General features: G+C 38.6%; 1 protein-coding gene across 15 annotated transcripts in view; it reads left to right on the forward strand.

Moving 5' to 3' along the window:
* FHIT (fragile histidine triad diadenosine triphosphatase) overlaps window positions 1-22,555 on the forward strand; it is a 1,448,428-nt gene that overhangs the window by 30,041 nt on the left and 1,395,832 nt on the right. For all 15 annotated transcript variants that reach the window (XM_049715382.1, XM_049715384.1, XM_049715385.1 and 12 more), the window contains exon 2: window positions 7,623-7,671. The gene's annotated coding sequence lies outside the window, so the exon portion shown is untranslated. The remainder of the gene's footprint in view (window positions 1-7,622; window positions 7,672-22,555) is intronic.

The following is a 22,555-nucleotide window of genomic DNA, read 5'->3' on the forward strand; positions in this document are numbered from 1 at the left end:
CTCCTCAGGTGTCACCTAATGATTTTCCAGGGCTCATGCTACTTGGCAAATTTATTTTTCCAATGCCTGGCAAATATTACAGCATTGAACAGGTGTGGTGAGGATGAGTGGTGTTATATTCTGTGTGTGTGTGTGTGTGTGTGTCTCAGGCCACAGAAGGGTAGACTTCTGTAGAGAGATATCTTTTTATCTTAAAAAAGCCTAGAGTACAAATTAAGAAAATGAGAAAGAAAGAACAAAAATAAAAAGCTAATCTCAAGTAAAGAATTTTCAATGTTTTCAACAATAACACAAACATAATATTCCTTTAAGCAAATTTCCTTGGGTGTATGTTGACACTGTCTTAGAGGATGTAGATTCAACAAGGAGCAAGAAGGGTGTAGTCTGAATCACCACACCTATAAGAGGTTCTTTTAAAGATGTTCGATGCTTTTGTTTGAAATAAAAATGAGGTGCTGGCCAAAAAAAAAAAAAAAAAGATGTGGTCTGTATCTTTGTTGAACTTAGGGTCTATTGGAAAGACTTTCATTTACATTTTGACAATATTGATCAGTTATCCATGTGAATAACAAAACTAAGGAATATTCCGATCTCGTCCCTCAACTCTAAATACATCAGTTTCACAAATTCTGAAAATTACTCTTTAAGAAATACATGCATATAAACTGAAATAAAATTTCTGGGAATACATCTGAGAAGTCTCAGGTTTGGGGGATCTTTTCTGTTGTTTGTTGTGAGGGTTTAAATCAGTCTGCAGATTCTCAAATAATTTCATGTGTTTAAAATATTCATTTATCATCAGGTAGTTTAACCAAGGCTATGTTTTCCAGCTGCCTGGTTTTCACCGATATGTAGAAAAAGGTTTAAGAATCTTTTCTTAGTTGAAAATTGGCTATCATTTGAAAGAATGTTGCAGTAATTCATCTGCAGCAACAGCTCACTGAGCATAGCACAAGAACAGAAATGAGGGCTGAATTTATTCACTGTCTTCTTTCTTGTGTCTTAATTCCTGAGTGAACAGACTTCTTTCCTAGGTATATACATAATTGTTAAAGACTTAAAGGTCAATAACCAATCGCTTAATGTGGCAGTCAAGTCAGGTGAGGGCTGCAGAATGCAGCAGTGGATGCAAATCTCTCAGTTCCAGGCAATGTTGCCTTAAGGAAGGTGCAGTTGGATGGTTCCCAAAGATAGGTTTTAATTGGGGGAAGATAAATCACAGTCAAAGGAGGTTTTTATATTTGAGAAAGATGTTTGTTTAAATTCAGGCCAGTATTTACCTGGAGGCTGGATAATGGAGTGAGGGGCTTGGTGTTGAAAAAGGTTTTCTGGGCAGCTATGCTCTGGAAAACCACTCAGATAAATCAGTGTGTTATTGGCCTGTACTGCTCTGCCTCCATGATTATGTCTTTTGGGAGCAGCTAAAGCCTAAACCTCTTTGGATTCATTTAAACATAATCTGTGTCTTGCAGAAGGTCATATGAAGGTTAGAGAGTCCACCTGCTCTACAACAAAATGGGGATGAGTTAGGCATGAGGGGAACTGGGAAAGGTATAATGCATTGTAGCTGCAGGTGAAAATGTTTTCATGGACAGTAGAAGTTTATGTCTTTGGATTTGGGGGTCAAGGTAAACATGGGAAAGAGAGGACTAGTTTGAGTGGGTATTCTTGACTTTTGTCCAGAGATTAAGTACTTTGGGCACTAGAGTGAGAGTTTTCTGATTCTGACCTGCTCCTACTTCAGATATCTAGCATACATAAATGGACAAATGTTTGGGTGCCAGAGGTATACACAAAGACTGTGGAATCCACTTGTGCAGCTGACTCTTGAATACGGAGGGGGTTAGGGGCGCCGAGCAGTTGAATATTTGTGTATAACTTATCATCAGCCTTCCATATGTGTGTCCATATCCGAGATTCTGCGGATTCAATAACCACGAAGAGTGTAGTACTGTAGTACGTAGTTATTGAAAAAAAAATCCATGTATAAGTGGACCAGTGTAGTTCAAACATCCTGTTCAAGGGTCAGCTGTGCTTGTTTATTCAACAAGTATTGACTGAATGACTATTTAGTGCTAGCATAGAGTCTGGGGCTCACAATGCCCGGGCAGGGTGAGTTTGGTTTAAGCAATATAAGCCATAGGTTTTAAAGAGCTTAGACGTTCATTAAGGTCATAAAATATAAACACAGGAGAAGGTAATAATTTAAGACAATAGCATGCATGCCTGTCACAAGGCATTCTACGATTAAGGAGACAACAAAGCTCTGTTTTAAGATCAGTCCCACCACCTGTCCCTTTGCCTTTCTGGGAACGAACCTTCAGTACTGGCTACCCTTTCTCACTCTTCTGCTTTCAGCCTCTTAGTTTCCACTGCTCATCTGCTCATCACCTTGACACGTGCTCAGGTATTTTCTGTTTACGAACTGTACAAAGAAAGCCTCTTTCAGCCCTTTCTCCTCCAGTTGCTACTCTCTTTCCTTCACACCCAAACGTGTCTAATATTGTCCTTACTCACTGTCTTCATTTTAATGATTTCCACTTCATTTTAATGATTTCCATTTTCCAATCGACTCCAAACTGAATTCTGTCTCAGTGCACAGAACAGTTCCTCGTTCAGTTCCTCAATGACGTTTACATTGTAAAAGGCACAGAGCGGGCGCAAAGCCATTAGCGCGAGAGCCATTAGCGCGAGAGCCATTAGCGCGAGAGCCTTATCGCGAGAGCGATTAGCGCGAGAGCGATTAGCGCGAGAGCCTTAGCGCGCCATTGCCCGCCGGGCGGAGAGTGTGCTGAGAGGAGGCTCGAGGCCTTCTCCCCAGGCCCCTCCGGAACCCAGCCTCGGGACCGGCGGGTGACCTGGGGGGCCCAGGGACAGGACTAGGGCTGTGTCTGCAGAGCTCCAGAGCCCTCTCCTCGGCCGCCCACTGGCGGGGCCCAGGCCTTGAAGTAGCAGCGGACCTCTCCCACGTCCCCACCTCTGTGACCTAATGGCAGTGGTTGCAGTCTTCATGGGTCCCAGACCATGGAGGCCTCAGCAGCTGGAGTATACGGACACTGCCCTGAAGGTAACAGCTTCACCCCAGCCACCATGTTGTGATGAGAGGCACACCCCATGTAGAGGCCACAAGGAGGTGTTACAGCTGATAGCCCCAGCTAAAGTCTCAGCTAACCCTCAGCAACTGGCAGGCATTTGAGGGGATGAACCTTCAGATGATTCCAGACCCCAGCTTTCAAGTCTCCCAGCTGAGGCCTCAGGCACTGTAGCATACAAAAAAGTCGGCTCACTGCACCCTGTCAAGATTCTTGTTCCATAGAAACCATAAGAGATAATAAATTATTATTATGAAGTCATTAATTGTTAGGTAGTTGGCTTTGTAGCAATATGTAGTCAATGCAAATGCCTATTTTATTATTACTAACTTGTATTTTGCCTAATATTAACTTCCACCAACTTTCTTTTGGTTCCTATTTGCTTGGTATATAGTTTTCTGTACTTGTCCTTTCAAAATCTTTCTGTCTTAGATGTGTTTCTTATAAACATCACATAGCAAGGTTTAAAAAAATTCATTTTGAAAAATTTTATTTTAACAGATGCATTTAATCCACTTACTCTGATTACTGACATATTTGAACTTCTTTTAAATATTTTGTGTTTTCTGTTCACTGTGTTTTCCTTTGTTTCTTTCTCCATCCCATTCCAGTCTTCTATAGAAAGAGAATTGGTTGAGTTTTCTATTCTCTAGATTGTTCCCTTCACTGGTTTGGATACTTCAATTCTTCTGGTGATTACTCTTACGTGTTTTAAAATCGTGAAATAGAATATACATACAAAATAATTTTTGAAAATGTATATCTACAGTTTAAAGAAAATAATAAACTGAACATCCAGATACCTGTCCCCAAGCCAAGAAATAGAGCATTACCATATTCCAGAATCCTCTTAGACCATTTCCCCATTACAATCTCCTTCCTCACTCTCAAGGTAAATATAGCCTGAATTCTGTATAAATCATTCATTCCCTTGCTTTTCTTCACAGTTTTTGCCACTTACATGTAATATTTCAAAACAAGATAGTATTTATTTTTGCCTTTTTGAATATATGCGGAATAATATATACAGTCTTTTGTGACTTTCTTCTTTTGTTTTACATCATATTTTTGAAAGGCATATGTGTTGATGTGTGTAACTGATTCATTGATTTCTCAACTCTGTGTAATATTCCATTGTAAGAATCTATAAAAATGTGTTTATTCATTGTACTGTTAATACCTGTTTCTGTTTTCAGTATTTCTTGCCATTCTAGCATTGATGCTAGAAACATTCTTGTACATGTCCCTTTGAGCATATATGAAAAGATGTCTTTGGTTATGTACATAGAGAAAGAAACGCTAGTTATCTTTAACAAGTTTATCAGTAGCTGTAATGCATATTTTTAACAACTTAATCAGTATCTTTTCCTCCTAAACAATTCATTTCCCCTCCTTTATTCCATATGATTGTGGCCAACCACTCATTTCATCTTATTTGCAAACCGTAAAAATTGGTCATTATTGCTATTGTAGGTTTTTGACAAGCAGGGTTTAGTAATTTTTATCCAATACCCATTATTTATTTATTTATTTATTTATTTATTATTATTATTTTTTCTCAAATTTGCTTTAATGTTTAAACTTTATGTAATAATATACTGTGTTTCAGGAAATGTTAGAAACACATTTTTTTTTTCTTTTTTTTTTTTTTAACATCTTTATTGGGGTATAATTGCTTTACAAGGGTGTGTTAGTTTCTGCTTTATAACAAAGTGAATCAGTTATACATATACATATGTTCCCATATCTCTTCCCTCTTGCGTCTCCCTCCCTCCCACCCTCCCTATCCCACCCCTCCAGGCTGTCACAAAGCACCAAGCCAATCTCCCTGTGCCATGCGGCTGCTTCCAACTAGCTATCTACCTTACTACGTTTGTTAGTGTGTGTATGTCCATGACTCTCTCTCGCCCTGTCACAGCTCACCCTTCCCCCTCCCCATAACCTCAAGTCCGTTCTCTAGGAGGTCTGCGTCTTTATTCTTGCCTTACCCCTAGGTTCTTCATGACATTTTTTTTTTCTTAAATTCCATATATATGTGTTAGCATACGGTATTTGTCTTTTTCTTTCTGACTTACTTCACTCTGTATGACAGACTCTAGGTCTATCCACCTCATTACAAATAGCTCAATTTCGTTTCTTTTTATGGCTGAGTAGTATTCCATTGTATATATGTGCCACATCTTCTTTATCCATTCATCCGATGATGGGCATTTAGGTTGTTTCCATGTCCGGGCTATTGTAAATAGAGCTGCAATGAACATTTTGGTACATGACTCTTTGAATTTCGGTTTTCTCAGGATATATGCCCAGTAGTGGGATTGCTGGGTCATATGGTAGTTCTATTTGTAGTTTTTTAAGGAACCTCCATACTGTTCTCCATAGTGGCTGAACCAATTCACATTCCCACCAGCAGTGCAAGAGTGTTCCCTTTTCTCCACACCCTCTCCAGCATTTATTGTTAGAAACACATTTTTTTTTATTGGAGTATAATTGCTTTACAATGGTGTGTTGGTTTCTGCTTTATAACAAAGTGAATCAGTTATACATATACATATGTTCCTATATCTCCTCCCTCTTGTGTCTCCCTCCTTCCCACCCTCCCTATCGCACCCCTCCAGGCGGTCACAAAGCACCGAGCTGATCTCCCTGTGCTATGCGGCTGCTTCCCACTAGCTATCTACCTTACATTTGGTAGTGTATATATGTCCATTTGAATTTACTAGATTTACTGTCATACTTGCTAATTTATTTGTTCACCATTGCTTTTTGTTCCTCTTTCCTTCTGGGATCAATTTCTTATTATTCAAGTATATCTTTTAGTATTCCTTTCAGCAAAAGTAAACTACTGTGAGCAGGAAATAATATTTTTTTTTCCTGAAAAATGTCCTTATTTCTCTCATTCTTGAATGATAATTAGTTTAGCATGGCTATAGAATTTTCCTTGAATTTTTTTCACTTGGAACTTAGGACATGTCATTCCACTGCTGTCTTGATTTTATTTTTGCTTATGACAAGTTGTTTTGCAAGGAGTCTATTTTTTCTCTCTGGTTGGATTTAAGGCTTTCTTTCTATCTCTGGTGTTCTGCGGTTTCCTTCTGTTGTATCTACCTGTAGATTTGCTTTTATTTACCTTGTTGAGGTCTTGGTATGCTTTTTCAAGAGGATTCATGTCTTTCATTCTAGAAAATTTGCATTCATTATTTTTTCATATTGGTCCCCTCCCTTTGTTTTGAGCTATATTTTGTTTAGCATTTCTTTGTGTTTGAGATAAAAACGGATACAGCTCAATCTCTATGTTGTCAGACCATAAATCTCTCAGACTTTATAAAATGTAGTATTATACTATTTTATCTAGTCTTCCCCAAATTATGTTTCCCCCAACTCTATTGCAATCCACATAACACAGGGGGAAGGAGAAATTTTGATGGTGTCCCATGGAGGGGCCTTATCTCCTGCATTAATATTCCAAGATTTACATCATAGCCCACAAGTCTGGCCTTGTTCTTTGGTGGTCATGCATCAGCGGTAATGGGTTCTATAGTGGTAGGAGGATGTGAAGGGAAATAGCCCAGTAGGGGCGAAAGCAGTTACTTAGGACATTAAAGGGAAAAAAAAAAAAAAAAAAAGAAACATGGGAAAACCATGAAGTAGTTGACCATTCCCAACTACTATACCTTAAGAGATGTTAGGACCTAGCCATGTATGAAAGAAATTGGCATATTCCATTTATTTTTGACCATGGAGTCAACATATGCGTAATGTTGGACTACTATAGAATCAGCCCCTTGAAACCTTAAGTTATTGCTGTTGCTTGGCAACTATAGTTTACTACATCTCCTGTCATATTGACTTGTGTGTGGTCAGCACATTGTACGTTTTGGTTGCAGGGAGCTTAACATGCCTAGATTTGATTTGAAATGCCAAGTTTGGCTTCCTCTGTTTTATGAGTTTCTCACTACCGAGAAAGGCTACACTCTACCTAGAGGAAGGAGGATTGTATGTGTAAGCTTGCACACATTTACTCATAGGGGCAAGTGGTGAGGTCTGGATTGGGAGGGCCCTGCACGCCATATAAATGGAATAGGCTCCCCCAAGTAAAACTCCCAGGGAAATGGAAATCGAGTGTGCAAGAAAGATGGCGCTAAAAGATGTAAGAAAATAAAATGCTCGGTCAGATCTAGTGTGCTGCATAATGTTTAATTTGATTTTCATCTCTGCACTTTATAAGCTGTTTCATCTCTGCACTCCTCCATTCTGTTGAGGAGTTCACACCCCAAAAGATTTGACTATAGATCTGGCCAGGTTTGTGTGAGTCAATTCTGGGTAGATGTGTGTGCCGTTTTCAGTTTATGACTTTGTCTTTCATTGACCTCTTGTACAGGAGGTATGAGGCATAAAGTTTTATCAGTGGTTTATTTGGCTAGCATCACATACCATGGCATATGGAAATTCTACTTAGAGACGTGGAGAGAAAACGTTTGCTGTTTTGCTCGCAGATAACTCAGTGCTTTCGTTTTTATCTCTTTGTAGCTTTGAAGCGCAGCAAAGAAGGGAAATCCATTGAGAACAGTCTGTAAAGGTAAGTGTATTTATTACATAGCCTTGACAAACATTGCCTTTACAACATTGATTTTTCTTTTATTCAGAGATTTAAACACTCGGATTAAAGATATAGCTGACAGGACAACTTCCTTAACCACCTACTTGTCCTCCCTCATAGGCAAAAGTGCTGAGCAATAGTTAGCAGAGAGCAGGAGGAAATAAAATGATGTGCTGAGGGTAGCCAAATGCAGTTGTATGCTTGCTGACTTTTGCTTTCTTCTCAACAGTTAAGACATTCCAATGGAGCTAAATTTACTAAGATTAATGCTAGATGGAAAAAGAATGCACTCGTACCACTTCTGGTCAATAGTTAAATAAAACCACTGGCCAAATAAAGCATTTAAGATAAAATTCAAAGTGGCATTTCAATTGCATTGGATGAAATTTATCATTAAAGTCAGTTGTGCCATTGTGTGGAAGAGCTAGTTTTGTAGAAAGGAGAAAGTTAGTCAGTTTGGTGTAGCTAATTGCATTCCACCCAGTCGATTTGGACGCTAAGTGAGTTAAGGAAATGAACTTCCAAGTTTGAAGCAATGGGGAAAGTACCTACTCAGCCTCCTGTGAAACATTACAATCGAGCTGCTTTTTACATGGAAAAATGTAATTGTTTCCTCTTTCCTAGGTATATTTATAAGCATACGTCTGTACAGCATTGTTCTTTGAGCCATTGTTTAATTTCTGTTCTGCATGAAGTATTTTAATTTAAAGATTTCATTCTGGGGAATTATAGGGCTGCAGTTTCATCAAAAGTCTTTGGTGGCCAGGGTGAAATATGCCATAATTTTACATTTCTTTTCATCATCAATTATGTTTTTGACAATTTTAGGGTTTTTTTTTCTGTCATTTTTATTCCAGGAATCATGACCATGACCACTTTAGTTAAAGTTGGAAGAGCCATTTTGATTTACTTTATATTTTAAGTTATTCCTAACTTTATGACAAATCTACTTCTGGAGCTGAATTTTTAATGTTTATTTTGAGGGTGAAAAGGAATTTTACAGGGAAATTGGAGAAAGCCCCTTTTGAATAATCAGAACATGAGCTATAAAAATATTGTTTTGAGGATTTGCTTTGGGATGATTAAACTCTGGTGCATGAAAGCTGGTTGGCTTGGAATTTTTCTGTAATGGGCACTAGTGACGAAAAAAATATCTTAAGAAGTAGATAATTCTTATATTCAGCCATATAACTTACACATCTCTGGACCATTGAGCCACATCTTGGAATAAACCAGTACTTGATAGCTTTTAGAAATAAATTCTCATAAACTGTTGGAGTTAGTGATGATGTAGCAGTCTTCAGAACCTTGAGATCTTTAGGTACAGTTATGGTGCTCTCACTCTTCTTGGAAAGTATTTTCACACTGGTACCGTCTATTTCCTCTACTCTCAATGAAAACTCTTTGTTATTCTGGTAATCTGGAGTCAGACATGGATTTAGTTGTGGTTTGACTTTTATGAGCTATTGGACCATGGACAAGTTATTCACCCCCTCTGTATTTCAGTTTCCTACTTTGTGAAATGGAAATAAAACTGTTTTGCTCCTAAGGTTGTGGAGCTTAAATGAATTATTATGTGTTGAGGGCTTAGAACAGGTCCTGGTCCATGATAACTACTCAGTAGATATTAGCTGTTGCTGCTCTTGTTAATATTACTGTCATCATCATCGGCATCAGCGTTAGCATCCTTATGGATTTATTCATTAGATATTTTGAGGAGTCTGTTCTTTTTGGAAGTGTAGGGATAATGTTTCAAAAATGAGCATATGTTACTAAAGAAGGGCAAATTCTGCTTTGGCTTTTAAGAATCAAATGAAAAGATAACTTTCAGGTAGTATGAGAAGTGAGGCCTCTGTAAGTAAAAAGTTGTCAGGTTGAAGTTTTGTTGGTGTCAGGGTAAACACTATCTTTGGTTGTGTGTGGGCAACTACTAATTAATATAGTCTTAGGAAGTAAGTGATCTATTGCTACTAGTTAGGTTGAGGAATTTTTGAAGAAAACCTTATTAAGTTTAGAGGAACTTCTTCCCCCTCCCCTTTTTCCCTGTAATGTATGTTTTCCCTTTTTAACTGCACTTTATTTTCTTTTGAAGTAATTACAGCAGTGGAACTGTACCCAGGGACCCTACTCAGGGCCCTACAGTCAGCATAAGGATAGGTGCATGACCACAAGCTTGGTTAATGGGTGCTTCTTCTTTGGAATTTGAATCTTGAGCTAAAGGATTCTCCTTTCTCCCAGTCGGCATTCTGCCCTGACAGTACCTGCCATGAGACCACTGTAGCAGTTCCCATTTCCCAGCTTCCACATCTGTCTTGGTCACTGATGGTGTTCAACGCTTATTTTCCAGTCTTCTATGGATTTGCTGAGCCTCCAATTTCCTTCCCATAATCCTTCTTAAATTAGTCAATTGGTTTCTGTTGCTTGCAATCACAGAACCCTAATAGAGTAGTTTACATGTTAGGGAGCTAAATTTGGAATAAGTGGGGTGTGTTTGGAGGTTTACAGTAAAAATACCATTCACTACTTTCTTCCATCATATATAAGTAGCTGAGTGTTTTGCAGCAGATTACATAAGGTGAAGAGTTCTCAATTATTATTTCAAAAGTGGGCTATTTTGTTGGACTCTCCACTACTCTTGTGTTTGGTAAAAAGAAGTCACTTTTGGCTGCTTCTCGAAGCTCTCAAAGGATATGTGTATATGTGGGGGTAGAGTTGGAATTAAGAAGAGAAGCAGAGGTCATCCTTCCAATTTCTGGAGCCCTGGTCTCTTTGTGGCATGGGTATTGTGAAGGGACTGTGATTTCCTTCTACTTATCCCAGCATCCCAAAACAAAACTATTTAAATATTTGTATACTTTTGCCTGAATTTTTATTGCTCTTTTGAACACTTTTCTTGCCCTACTGAACACCTTCTTTTCAATGGTGTGTAAAATGTGATTGAAAACTCAGTTACCTAGGTCTGTGGCACTGCTTGTGGTTTCCCGAGAATGGAATGGGCAAATTTGCCCTATTTTCCCTTGTGTCTTGTTTGTTGACTGCTTCTCTGTTCTGTGCAGTGCCTAGAACAAAGCTGGTTAATGATTTTTTCACAGGGACATCAATTTTTCACTCCTACTGTGAATAAATAGCACAACAGCATTGTATGGTTGAAAGAACCTTAGCTGAAGCATTAGGAAACATACCTTCTAGTTTGTGCTCTGCTGCTTGCTAGCTTTATGACTCTGGGCAAGAAACCCAACTTTTCTTAAGGTCTCAGTTTTCCTCACCTGTAAAATAGGATAACCCTTGCCCTATCTACTGCGTAGGGCTGTTCTGAGGATGACGTAAAGATAATGTATGTGGAAGTGCTTAGGAGATTAAAGTGCTGTGTAATATCAATGTATTATTATTATTGTTAATATCATGCTATTTATATTTATTAAACAGATTGAAAAATCGAAGGCTTATTTTATGAGGCTGAATAGGAAAGGGAGGTAAATAAAAAAACAAAAATAGAAACAAAACTCTGCATAGTACTTGTGCTGGAATTCTCTGTTTGTGCCTCCAGCTCTCATTCCTCTGAAATGCTGTGTGTCCCAGGAGGCTGACTTATTGTCAGCATACCCTGGGCTCCCTTGCTCTCTGGCCTTCCACTGGAGTAGCCAAAGGAAGGCATTGGGCGAAAATCGGAGAATGCAAGGTTGGAATATTATCCCCTACCTTCCTTGCAGCACTGTGGGTTGACAGTGGCTGTATTCCTCTAAGGAAGGCCACCAGGGTTCTTGTTGGGGGCCTCTCTTCTGCAGCTGCAGCTTTTTTCTGCTATTTGGTAACTGCTCCTTCCTTTTGCCCCTTTAAATTAGCAGTTTATTTCTGCTAACTCCAGGATACTGTTGTCTCTTCTTGGTTTCCCTTAACCTTGCCCACACCCTTCATAAAATTCCCCTCAATTACCCCCAGTGATGGTGCTGTCTTTTTTAATGCAAATTTTTAAAAAAACATCTTTATTGGAGTATAATTGCTTTACAATGGTGTGTTAGTTGCTGCTCTATAACAAACTGAATCAGCTATACATATAGATATATCCCTATATCTCCTCCCTCTTGGCATCTCCCTCCCACCCTCCCTATCCCATCCCTCTAGGTGGTCACAGAGCACTGAGCTGATCTCCATGTGCTGTGTGGCTGCTTCCCACTAGCTATCTATTTTATATTTGGTAGTGTATATATGTCCATGCCACTCTCTCACTTCGTCCCAGCTTACCCTTCCCCCTCTGCGTGTCCTCAAGTCCATTCTGTACGTCTGTGTCTTTATTCCTGTCCTGCCCCTAGGTTCCTCAGAACCTTTTTTTTTTTTTTTCAGATTCCATATATATGTGTTAGCATACAGTATTTGTTTTTCTCTTTCTGACTTAACTTCACTCTGTATGACAGACTCTAGGTCCATCCACCTCACTACAAATAACTCAATTTCATTTCCTTTTATGGCTGAGTAACATTCCATTGTATATATGTGCCACATCTTCTTTATGCATTCATCTATCAGTGGACACTTAGGTTGCTTCCATGTCCTGGCTATTGTGAGTAGTGCTGCAGTGAACATTGTGGTACATGACTCTTTTTGAATTATGGTTTTCTCAGGGTATGTGCCCAGTAGTGGGATTGCTGGGTCGTATGGTAGTTCTATTTTTAGTTTTTTAAGGAACCTCCATACTGTTCTCCATAGTGGCTGTATCAATTTACATTCCCACCAGCAGTGCAAGAGGGTTCCCTTTTCTCCACACCCTCTCTAGCATTTATTGTTTGTAGATTTTTTGATGATGGCCATTCTGACTGGTGTGAGGTAATACCTCATTGTAGTTTTGATTTGCATTTCTCTAATGATTAGTGATGTTGAGTCACCTTTCATGTGTTTGTTGGCAATCTGTATGTCTTCTTTGGAGAAATGTCTATTTAGATCTTCTAAATAGAAGAAGAATCTGCCCATTTTTGGATTGGGTTGTTTGTTTTTTTGATATTGAGCTGCATGAGCTGCTTGTATATTTTGGAGATTAATCCTTTGTCAGTTGCTTCGTTTGCAAATATTTTCTCCCATTCTGAGGGTTGTCTTTTCTTCTTTTTTATGTTTTCCTTTGCTGTGCAAAAGCTTTTAAGTTTCATTAGGTCCCATTTGTTTATTTTTGTTTTTATTTCCATTTCTCTAGCGGAGTCAAAAAGGATCTTGCTGTGATTTATGTCATAGAATGTTCTGCCTATGTTTCCTCTAAGAGATTGATAGTGTCTGATCTTGCATTTAGGTCTTTAATCCATTTTGAGTTTATTTTTGTGTATGGTGTTAGGGAGTGTTCTAATTTCATTCTTTTACCTGTAGCTGTCCAGTTTTCTCAGCACCACTTATTGAAGAGGCTGTCTTTTCTCCACTGTATATTCTTGCCTCCTTTATCAAAGATAAGGTGACCATAAGTGTGTGGTTTTATCTCTGGGCTTTCTATCCTGTTCCATTGATCTATATTTCTGTTTTTGTGCCATACTGTCTGGATTACTGTAGCTTTGTAGTATAGCCTGAAGTCCAGGAGCCTGATTCCTCCAGCTCCATTTTTCTTTCTCAATATTGCTTTGGCTATTTGGGGTCGTTTGTGTTTCCATACAAATAATGAAATTTTTGTTCTAGTTCGGTGAAAAATGCCATTGGTAGTTTGGTAGAGATTGCATAGAATCTGTAGATTGCTTTGGATACTATAGTCATTTTCACTATGTTGATTCTTCCAATCCAAGAGCATGGTATATCTCTCCATCTGTTTGTATCATCTTTAATTTCTTTCATCAGTGTCATAGTTTTCTGTATACAGGGCTTTTGTCTCCTTAAGTAGGTTTATTCCTAGGTATTTTATTCTTTTTGTTGCAGTGGTGAATGGGAGTGTTTCCTTAATTTCTTTTTCAGATTTTTCATCATTAGTGTATAGGAATGCAAGAGATTTCTGTGCATTGATTTTGTATCCTGCTACTCTACCAAATTCATTGATTAGCTCTAGTAGTTTTCTGGTAGCATCTTTAGGATCCTCTGTGTTTACTATCATGTCATCTGCAAACAGTGACAGCTTTACTTTTTTTCCGATTTGGATTCCTTTTATTTCTTTTTTTTCCTCTGATTGCCATGGTTAAAACTTCTAAAACTATGTTGAATAATAGTGGTGAAAGTGGATAACCTTGTCTTGTTCCTGATCTTAGAGGAAATGGTTTCAGTTTTTCACCATTGAGAACGAAGTTGACTGTGGGTTTGTCATATATGGCCTTTATTATGTTGAGGTAAGTTCTCTCTATACCTACTTTCTGTAGGGTTTTTTTCGTAAATTGGTGTTGAATTTTGTCAAAAGCCCTTTCTGCATCTATTGAGGTGATCATGTGGTTTTTATCCTTCAACTTGTTAATATGGTGTATCACATTGATTGATTTGCGTATTTTGAAGAATCCTTGCATTCCTGGGATAAACCCCACTTGATCATGGTGTATGATCCTTTTAATGTGCTGTTGGATTCTGTTTGCTAGTATTTTGTTGAGGATTTTTGCATCTATGTTCATCAGTGATATTGGTCTATAGTGTTCTTTTTTTGTCACATCTTTGTCTGGTTTTGGTATCAGGGTGATTGTGGCTTGTAGAAGGAGTTTGGGAGTGTTCCTCCCTCTGCTATATTTTGGAAGAGTCTGAGAAGGATAGGTGTTAGCTCTTCTCTAAATGTTTGATAGAATTTGCCTGTGAAGCCATCTGGTCCTGGGCTTTTGTTTGTTGGAAGATTTTTAATCACAGTTTCAATTTCAGTGCTTGTGATGGGTCTGTTCATATTTTCTGTTTCTTGCTTGTTCAGTCTCTGAAGGTTGTGCATTTCTAAGAATTTGTCCATTTCTTCCAGGTTGTCTATTTTATTGCCCTGTAGTTGCTTGTAGTAATCTCTCATGATTTTTTGTATTTCTGCAGTGTCGGTTGTTATTTCCCCTTTTTCATTTCTAATTCTATTGATTTGAGTCTTCTCCCTTTTTTTCTTGATGAGTTTAGCTAATGGTTTATCAATTTTGTTTAGCTTCTCAAAGAACCAGCTTTTAGTTTTATTGATCTTTGTTATCATTTCCTTCATTTCTTTTTCATTTATTTCTCATCTGATCTTTATGATTTCTTTCCTTCTGCTAACTTTGGGTTTTTTTTGTTCTTCTTTCTCCAATTGCTTTAGGTGTAAGGTTAGGTTGTTTATTTGAGGTGTTTCTTGTTTCTTAAGGTAGGATTGTGTTGCTATAAACTTCCCTCTTAGAACTGGTTTTGCTGCATCCCATAGGTTTTGGGTCATCATGTTTTCATTGTCATTTGTTTCTAGGTAGTTTTTGATTTCCTCTTTGATTTCTTCAGTGATCTCTTGGTTATTAAGTAGTGTATTGTTTAGCCGCCATGTGTTTGTATTTTTTACAGATTTTTTCCTGTAATTGATATCTAGTCTCATAGCATGTTGTCAGAAAAGATACTTGATATGATTTCAGTTTTCTTAAATTTACCAAGGCTTGTTTTGTGACCCAAGATATGATCTATCCTGGAGAATTTTCCATGTGCACTTGAGAAGAATGTGTATTCTGTTGTTTTTGGATGGAATGTCCTATAAATATCATTTAAGTCCATCTTGTTGAATGTATCATTTAAAGCTTGTGTTTCCTTATTTATTTTCATTTTGGATGATCTGTTCTTTGGTGAAAATGGGGTGTTAAAGTCCCCTACTATGATTGTGTTACTATCGATTTCCACTTTTATGGCTGTTAGTATTTGCCTTATGTATTGAGGTGCTCCTATGTTGGGTGCATAAATATTTACAATTATTATATCTTCTTCTTGGACTGATCCCTTGATCATTATATAGTGTCATTCTTTGTCTCTTGTAATACTTTGTTTTAAAGTCTATTTTGCCTGATATGAGAATTGCTATTCTAGCTTTCTTTTGATTTCCATTTGCATGGAATATCTTTTTCCATCCCCTCACTTTCAGTTTGTTTGTGTCCCTAGGTCTGAAGTGGGTCTCTTGTAGATAGCATATATATGGGTCTTGTTGTTATATCCATTCAGCCAGTCTATGTCTTTTGGTTGGAGCATTTAATCCATTTACATTGAAGGTAATTATCGAGATGTATGTTCGTATTCCCAATTTCTTAATTGTTTTGGGTTTGTTATTGTAGGTCTTTTCCTTCTCTTGTGTTTCCTGCCTAGAGAAATTTCTTTAGCATTTGTTGTAAAGCTGGTTTGGTGGTGCTGAATTCTCTTAGCTTTTGCCTGTTTGTAAAGGTTTTAATTTCTCTGTCAAATCTGAATGAGATCGTTGCTGGATAGAGTAATCTTTGTTGTAGGTTTTTCCCTTTCATCACTTTAAATATGTCATGACACTCCCTTCTGGCTTGCAGAGTTTCTGCTGAATGATCAGCTGTTAACTTTATGGGGATTCCCTTGTATGTTATTTGTTGTTTTTCCCTTGCTGCTTTTAATATTTTTTCTTTATATTTAAATTTTGATAGTTTGATTAATATGTGTCTTGGCATGTTTCTCCTTGGATTTATCCAGTATGGGACTCTCTGTGCTTCCTGGACTTGACTGACTATTTCCTTTCCCATATTAGGGAAGTTTTCAACTATAATCTCTTAAAATATTTTATCAGTCTCCTTCTTTTTCTCTTTTTCTTCTGGGACCCCTGTAATTCGAATGTTGGTGCGTTTAATGTTTTCCCAGATGTCGCTGAGACTGTCCTCAATTCTTTTAATTCTATTTTCTTTATTCTGCTCTGTGGTAGTTATTTCCATTATTTTATCTTCCAGGTCACTTATCCATTCTTCTGCCTCAGTTATTCTGCTCTTGATCCCTTCTAGAGAATTTTTAATTTCATTTATTGTGGTGTTCATCATTTTTTTTTTTGCTCTTTAGTTCTTCTAGGTCCTTGTTAACTGTGTATTGTATTTTATCTATTCTATTTCCAAGATTTTGGATCATGTTTACTATCATTACTCTGAATTGTTTTTCAGATAGACTGCCTGTTTCCTCTTTGTTTGTTTGGTCTGGTGTGTTTTTACCTTACTTCTTCATCTGTATGTTTCTCTGTCTTCTCATTTTGCTTAACTTACTGTGTTTGGGGTCTCCTTTTCACAGGCTGTAGGTTTGTATTTCCCGTTGTTTTTTCTGTCTGCCCCCAGTGGATAAGGTTGGTTCAGTGGGTTGTGTAGGCTCCCTGGTAGAGGGGACTGGTGCCTGTGTTCTGGTGGATAAGGCTGGATCTTGTCTTTCTGGTGGGCAGGACCATGTCTGGTGGTGTGTTTTGGGGTGTCTGTGAACTTATTATGATTTTAGGCAGCCTTTCTGCTAATGGGTGGAGTTGTGTTCCTGTCTTGCTTGTTGTTTGGCATAGGTTGTCCAGCACTGTAGCTTTCTGGTCATTGAGTGGAGCTGGGTCTTAGCATGAGATGGAGATCTCTGGGAGAGCTTTTGTCGTTTGATATTACGTGGAGCTGGGAGGTCTCTGATGGACCAATGTCCTGAACTTGACTCTGTCACCTCAGAGGCACAGACGTAACACCTGGCCAGAGCATCATGACCCTGTTAGCCACATGGCTCATAAGAAAAGGGAGGAAAAAAAGAAGAAAAGAAAGAAAAAATAAATAAAATAAAGTTATTGAAATAAAAAATACAAGAAAATCATTAAAAATAAAAAAATTAAAACATTATAAGAAAAGAAAAAGAAAGAAAGAAGAGAGTAACCAAACCAAGAAACAAATACACCAATGATGGGAAGCTCTAAAAAGTATACTAAAAAAAACCTTGACTGACAGAACCGTAGGAGAAATGGTAAAAGCAAAGCTATACAGACAAAATCATACAAAGAAGCATACACATACACACTCACAATAAGTGATAAAGGCAAAATATATATATATATCTTATGGGAAGTCTGAGCTCTTCTGCCAGTGTTGCAGTAGGTGTTTTGTAGGAGTTGTTCCACATGTAGATATATTTCTGATGTATTTGTGGGGAGGAAGGTAATCTCCACATCTTACTCCTCTGCCATCTTGAAGGTCCCCACCTTTTTTTTTTTCTTTTCCTTTGTGCTTCATCTAGTTTCACTTGTTCTTAGGGTGCCAAGTGCTGAGGCCTTGCACCTGGCACTTCAGACCAGAGTTCCAGTGCGAAGTGGCTGCACAGGACCCTTCAGTTCCAAGGGGCCATGTTCTCAACTCTGTGCACACACTGTGCTTCAGCTTCTATCTTTATATTTCTGCCGTTCTCAATTCAATTCAACAAATGTCTTTCTAGGACTTAACAGTGTGCCAGGGGCATAGTAAGTGTTTATTTACTATGAACTGGACATTTTGGTGATACAGTTGGGGGGAGTATATCAATCAGTTTTTTTTTTTTTTTTTTTTTTTGCTGTACTGGCACGGGCCCAGCCGCTCCGCGGCATGTGGGATCTTCCCAGACCGGGGCACGAACCCGTGTCCCCTGCACCGGCAGGCGGACTGTCAACCACTGCGCCACCAGGGAAGCCCTCAATCAGTTTTTAAAAAGCAAGTTTTGGTAAACTGAAAAACTTTATGTTAATCCTAGTTCATAAAGACCTCTAATGTTTATGCTTATGCACACTATGAATTATCTTTTGAAGTTCATTTTTATTTTCATCAAAGCAAGATACCTACTTGTTTATTGTTTGAATAAAAGCAAATACTGAAAAACTGCACACCAACCCCTTCTCGACCTTTCTCTCTTCTGACCCCCTCCCCCAAATTGCAACTTTTAACTCTGATAGTTCTGGTGTTTATCTCTCTGTTTATAAGTAACATACTTATACTTTTTTTCCACGTACATAAAGTTTAGCAGTAGCTCTTTGACACTCCCACTCCTACCACTTTTGGTCCCCACAGGCTACTAAAATAATTATATTACAATTTTTTGTTTAAATCAATATATAATATTTACATTATTATGTTATTACGGTTGGTAATATTTTCTTTAACATATAACCTTCTGTCTTCCTTGGAATTAACATATGCTTTAAAAAAATTGCTTAGGCTCTACTTTATGAGGTAGATAGTAATAGAATTTCCATTTTATAGATGTCGAAATTGAGGCTTAAGTCTAAGGATTTTGCCTAGAGTCACACAGCTAATAAGTGTTAGGTTTGGAATTAGACTTCAGCTAGTCCGCCTACAAAGCCTACATTCCTGATCATGAGATTATTTACAAGCACTGTCACTTCAGTTGTTTTCCTAAAGGCTACATTAAAAAAACAAAACATGGGCTTCCCTGGTGGCACAGTGGTTGAGAGCCCACCTGCCGATGCAGGGGACACGGGTTCATGCCCTGGTCCGGGAAGATCCCACATGCTGCGGAGCAGCTGGGCCCGTGAGCCATGGCCACTGAGCCTGCGTGTCCGGAGCCTCTGCTCCGCAACGGGAGAGGCCACAACAGTGAGAGGCCCGTGTACCGCAAAAAAAACAAAAAGAAAAACAAAAATCAGTAAAAACCAAACTTGAGTTCTTTCTTCAGAGATTCAGAATAAGTAGTTCTGGGGAGGGGACCAAAAATCTGTATTTTTAGAAGCTCCATAAGTGATTCCATTGGTCAGTAGGTTTTGAGAACTTCAATCACCATCATCACCATCATGATCATCTACATCATCACATCCACCATCATCACCACCACCACTTCCATCAGCAGCAAGAAATGACAGTCTTGTACAGTGCTCTCAGTAGCTGAGCAGAAATTGTGGTATCCATTAAGCCAGTTGCTTTTTGACCTCTTAGGTGAGCTCGCACTGGTGGGTGATTCAGGTAATGATTTATCCAGTCATTTTTAAGTTTGGCAAGTGCTTTGGGAAGAATTATGCCCCACCGAAGTGGACAACGTAATTTTTTTCAGCTCAGCTGGTTGTTACTTTATCTGGTATAAAGGCAATGAGAAGATTGTCCCTGTACTTAACCCTGACCTTAAAGGGACTCAGGTCCCTTTTTTTTTTTTGAGAATTCCCAAAGGTGACATCTAGCGGAAATACAGAGCTCACGTAAAGGAGAAATTTTGATGTCTTTGTTCTGTTTGATTTCCATCCTCCCCCTTCCCCCACTGCTTGTGGCATTTCTTGTTTATCAGGCAGGAGAGAAGCAGTAAAATTTGGCCTGGGGTTTTCTCATCCCTAGGTGTGAAATTATTTCAGAACTAAAATAATAATACTTTGCATTTCTATAGGACTTTTATTTGAAGATCTAAAAGTGTTAATAGAGCTTGCCAGTACCCTCTGAAGTAGATAAGTATTATTAGAGAAGATTTCCTCCAAGAACATTTTCACTTCATATCCCATGTGTGACTTGAAAATGCTTTTGTATTATTTGGGAATCTCAACTTTATAAAGTGCCTTGTATATTGGGCACTTCTTTTCTTTATATTCAATTTTCATTAATTCCCAGCACATTGAGGGAAATATAGTCATGTTTCATGAATGGGTGTGGTGTTATTTAGAGAAAAAATAAAGGCATTCTGTTATTGCCTTTTATTTTTGAGTGTTTTGAAAATGTTCAGTAGTATTCACCAGCTATGGAACTGTCTATCTTACAGTTAATTTTCCTTTTCTAAGGTAGCAGGACTTGTAATATATTGAATAACTAGTGGGAACTTGGACTGATAGTGTGGTGTCCTTTGGGAGCTCATGACATGTCAAGCCAATTAAAAATACAAACCTAGTTTGCATTCTGAATTAAAGGTTTAATTTTGAAAAATTGTTTTGAATGTTGCATGCATGAATTTTAATCACACATGCATGCATACTTGGTTACATTTTTTTTTAACCTCTAAATTTTGGAAGTGCTATTTCAGTGATGTTTAGGGTTTCTGCTCACTTAGTGTCATTGATGCAGAAGTGCTGCAGGTCTTGCCTAGCACAGAACATTCAGGAAAAGGCCTTCTGATTCTTAGTCCACGCTGGTCACCCTGGAAAGCTCCTTGTCCATGCAGTATTAGGTGACCCTGCTGTGTCTATGCAAAGGACATAGACACAAGATCTTTTACTGTGGCTTCAGGGCCCAAATATTTATTTTCCCAGCATCCTCTCACAATTCCCGTCAAAAGTCCTATCACTTCCCTAGAGTTTCTGTTAAGGAACAGGCTACCCACCTCCACTACTTTAAGGAACTGGAAAACCTCTAGCCTCTCCCCAATAGTGGGAAAGCACAATTTTAGGTAAACAAGATCAAAGGAAACAGAACAGTTTAAATGGAACAGAACAATCGAAATTTGTCTGTATCCCTGTCCAGAAATGCTGGTGTCTAGCACCATGAGTTTAGGCTTTTGAAAGAAAAATCTTTAGTGGGGGTTGGATTTTGAGGGTTAGAGATTACTTCTAGTGCTTTCTGCTTTTGGACATGCCCCTAAGATAAAGGGAATGTTGACGTTCTTGAGATAAGAAAGGGAAAAACATACACAGGAGGAATAACAAAACATACCAATTGATATCTTTAAATTATGCTGCCCCAAATTCGCTGGTGAGACAAGGAGATGCATCAGAATTTGTGAGGTGCTTTATGACTCTCATGATGGAGAGAGTGTGTCAGATGATCACATGGTCAGTACTTTTCCTGGCATCTCAGTTGTCTTCCTTTTTGGGAAAAATTCACTTAAGACCCATCATCTGAAGGTTTGGAGGAATATGGGCAGAATTATGAATCTCTATACCATTTTTTCCTGAGTCTTTTGCTCAAAGGAGGTCACATTAATTTGCTGCTAATTATGTGAAGATAGATTTATCAGTGAAGATAGTTTTTGCTGCCAATAATCAAAAATCTACTCAAAATGGGAATAGATGATAAGGGAATTTAAAAAAGAAGCTTCCTACCCTCTCCATGTATACCTGCTGAGCCCCATGGATGTCATGATCGATGGAAAGACATTATGGAACCATGGCTCTGAATGTCTGGAATCCAACCTTAATCCACTTTTTCCTGGTGCCAAGCAACTGGGGACCCACCAGGGTGCCTTTGATGGTTGTCACTGTGCAGCAGGGAGATGATTTTGAGCACTAGGCTGTTGACAGGTTGCTAAGCATTGGCAATTACTTTGTGAATTTCTCTACTAACTTACATTTGAACACAAAGTAAAACCCATCAGAATAAAGAAAATGAGCTGTCTCAAGGAACTAAACATCCTGAGGGAGGTAGTTCCAGGTTTTGTTAATTCAGTGACTCAGCAATGTCATTAGAGTCTTCATTTCTTGTTCTTTTTTCTCTGCCACCTTCAGTGTGCTGACTTGGTCCTCCGACTGGCTGCTCTTTTGGTCCTAAGATGCCTGCTTCATTTGGGGGGTCACCTGCACATAAGTAGCATCCGTTGGTATAAGAGACTGTCTATTCTTGTGTGTCCCTTTTTAAATGCAAGGGGCCTTTCCTGTAACCTCTCCAGCAGGCTTCTCCTTGGGTTGCATTTGGCTGATTGTAGCTACATATTCCTTCCTAAGTCAGACAGTGGCACACGGGATGGGATTACCTTGATTGGCTTAAATTGGTGCTTTCCAATTTAAGTTTGTTCTTGTCATGGTACACATAGAAAATGATAACATCTGGTCAGAACATTAAGTAAACAGAAGAGGCTGCTCACAGCTGGAGGTGGTTGGTGTGTGTGTGTGTGTGTTTTGAGGGTGTGGGTGGGCGATCTGGCTGACCTGGCTGCCCTAGGGGCTAAAGGGGTGGATATCTGAGCAAGTATAACCCATTCTCTGGTTTAAACTAATCAGGATTTACCCCTGAGCTGGGATAATCTCACCTTCCCTAGGCTCTTGGGTTTGTGGAGGTAAGATACTCCAATAAAATTGGGGTTTTACTTGTCAGGCAGCAGA

This window comes from Orcinus orca, chromosome 10 (genome assembly GCF_937001465.1).
Source record: "Orcinus orca chromosome 10, mOrcOrc1.1, whole genome shotgun sequence".
Taxonomy (NCBI): Eukaryota; Metazoa; Chordata; class Mammalia; order Artiodactyla; family Delphinidae; genus Orcinus; species Orcinus orca.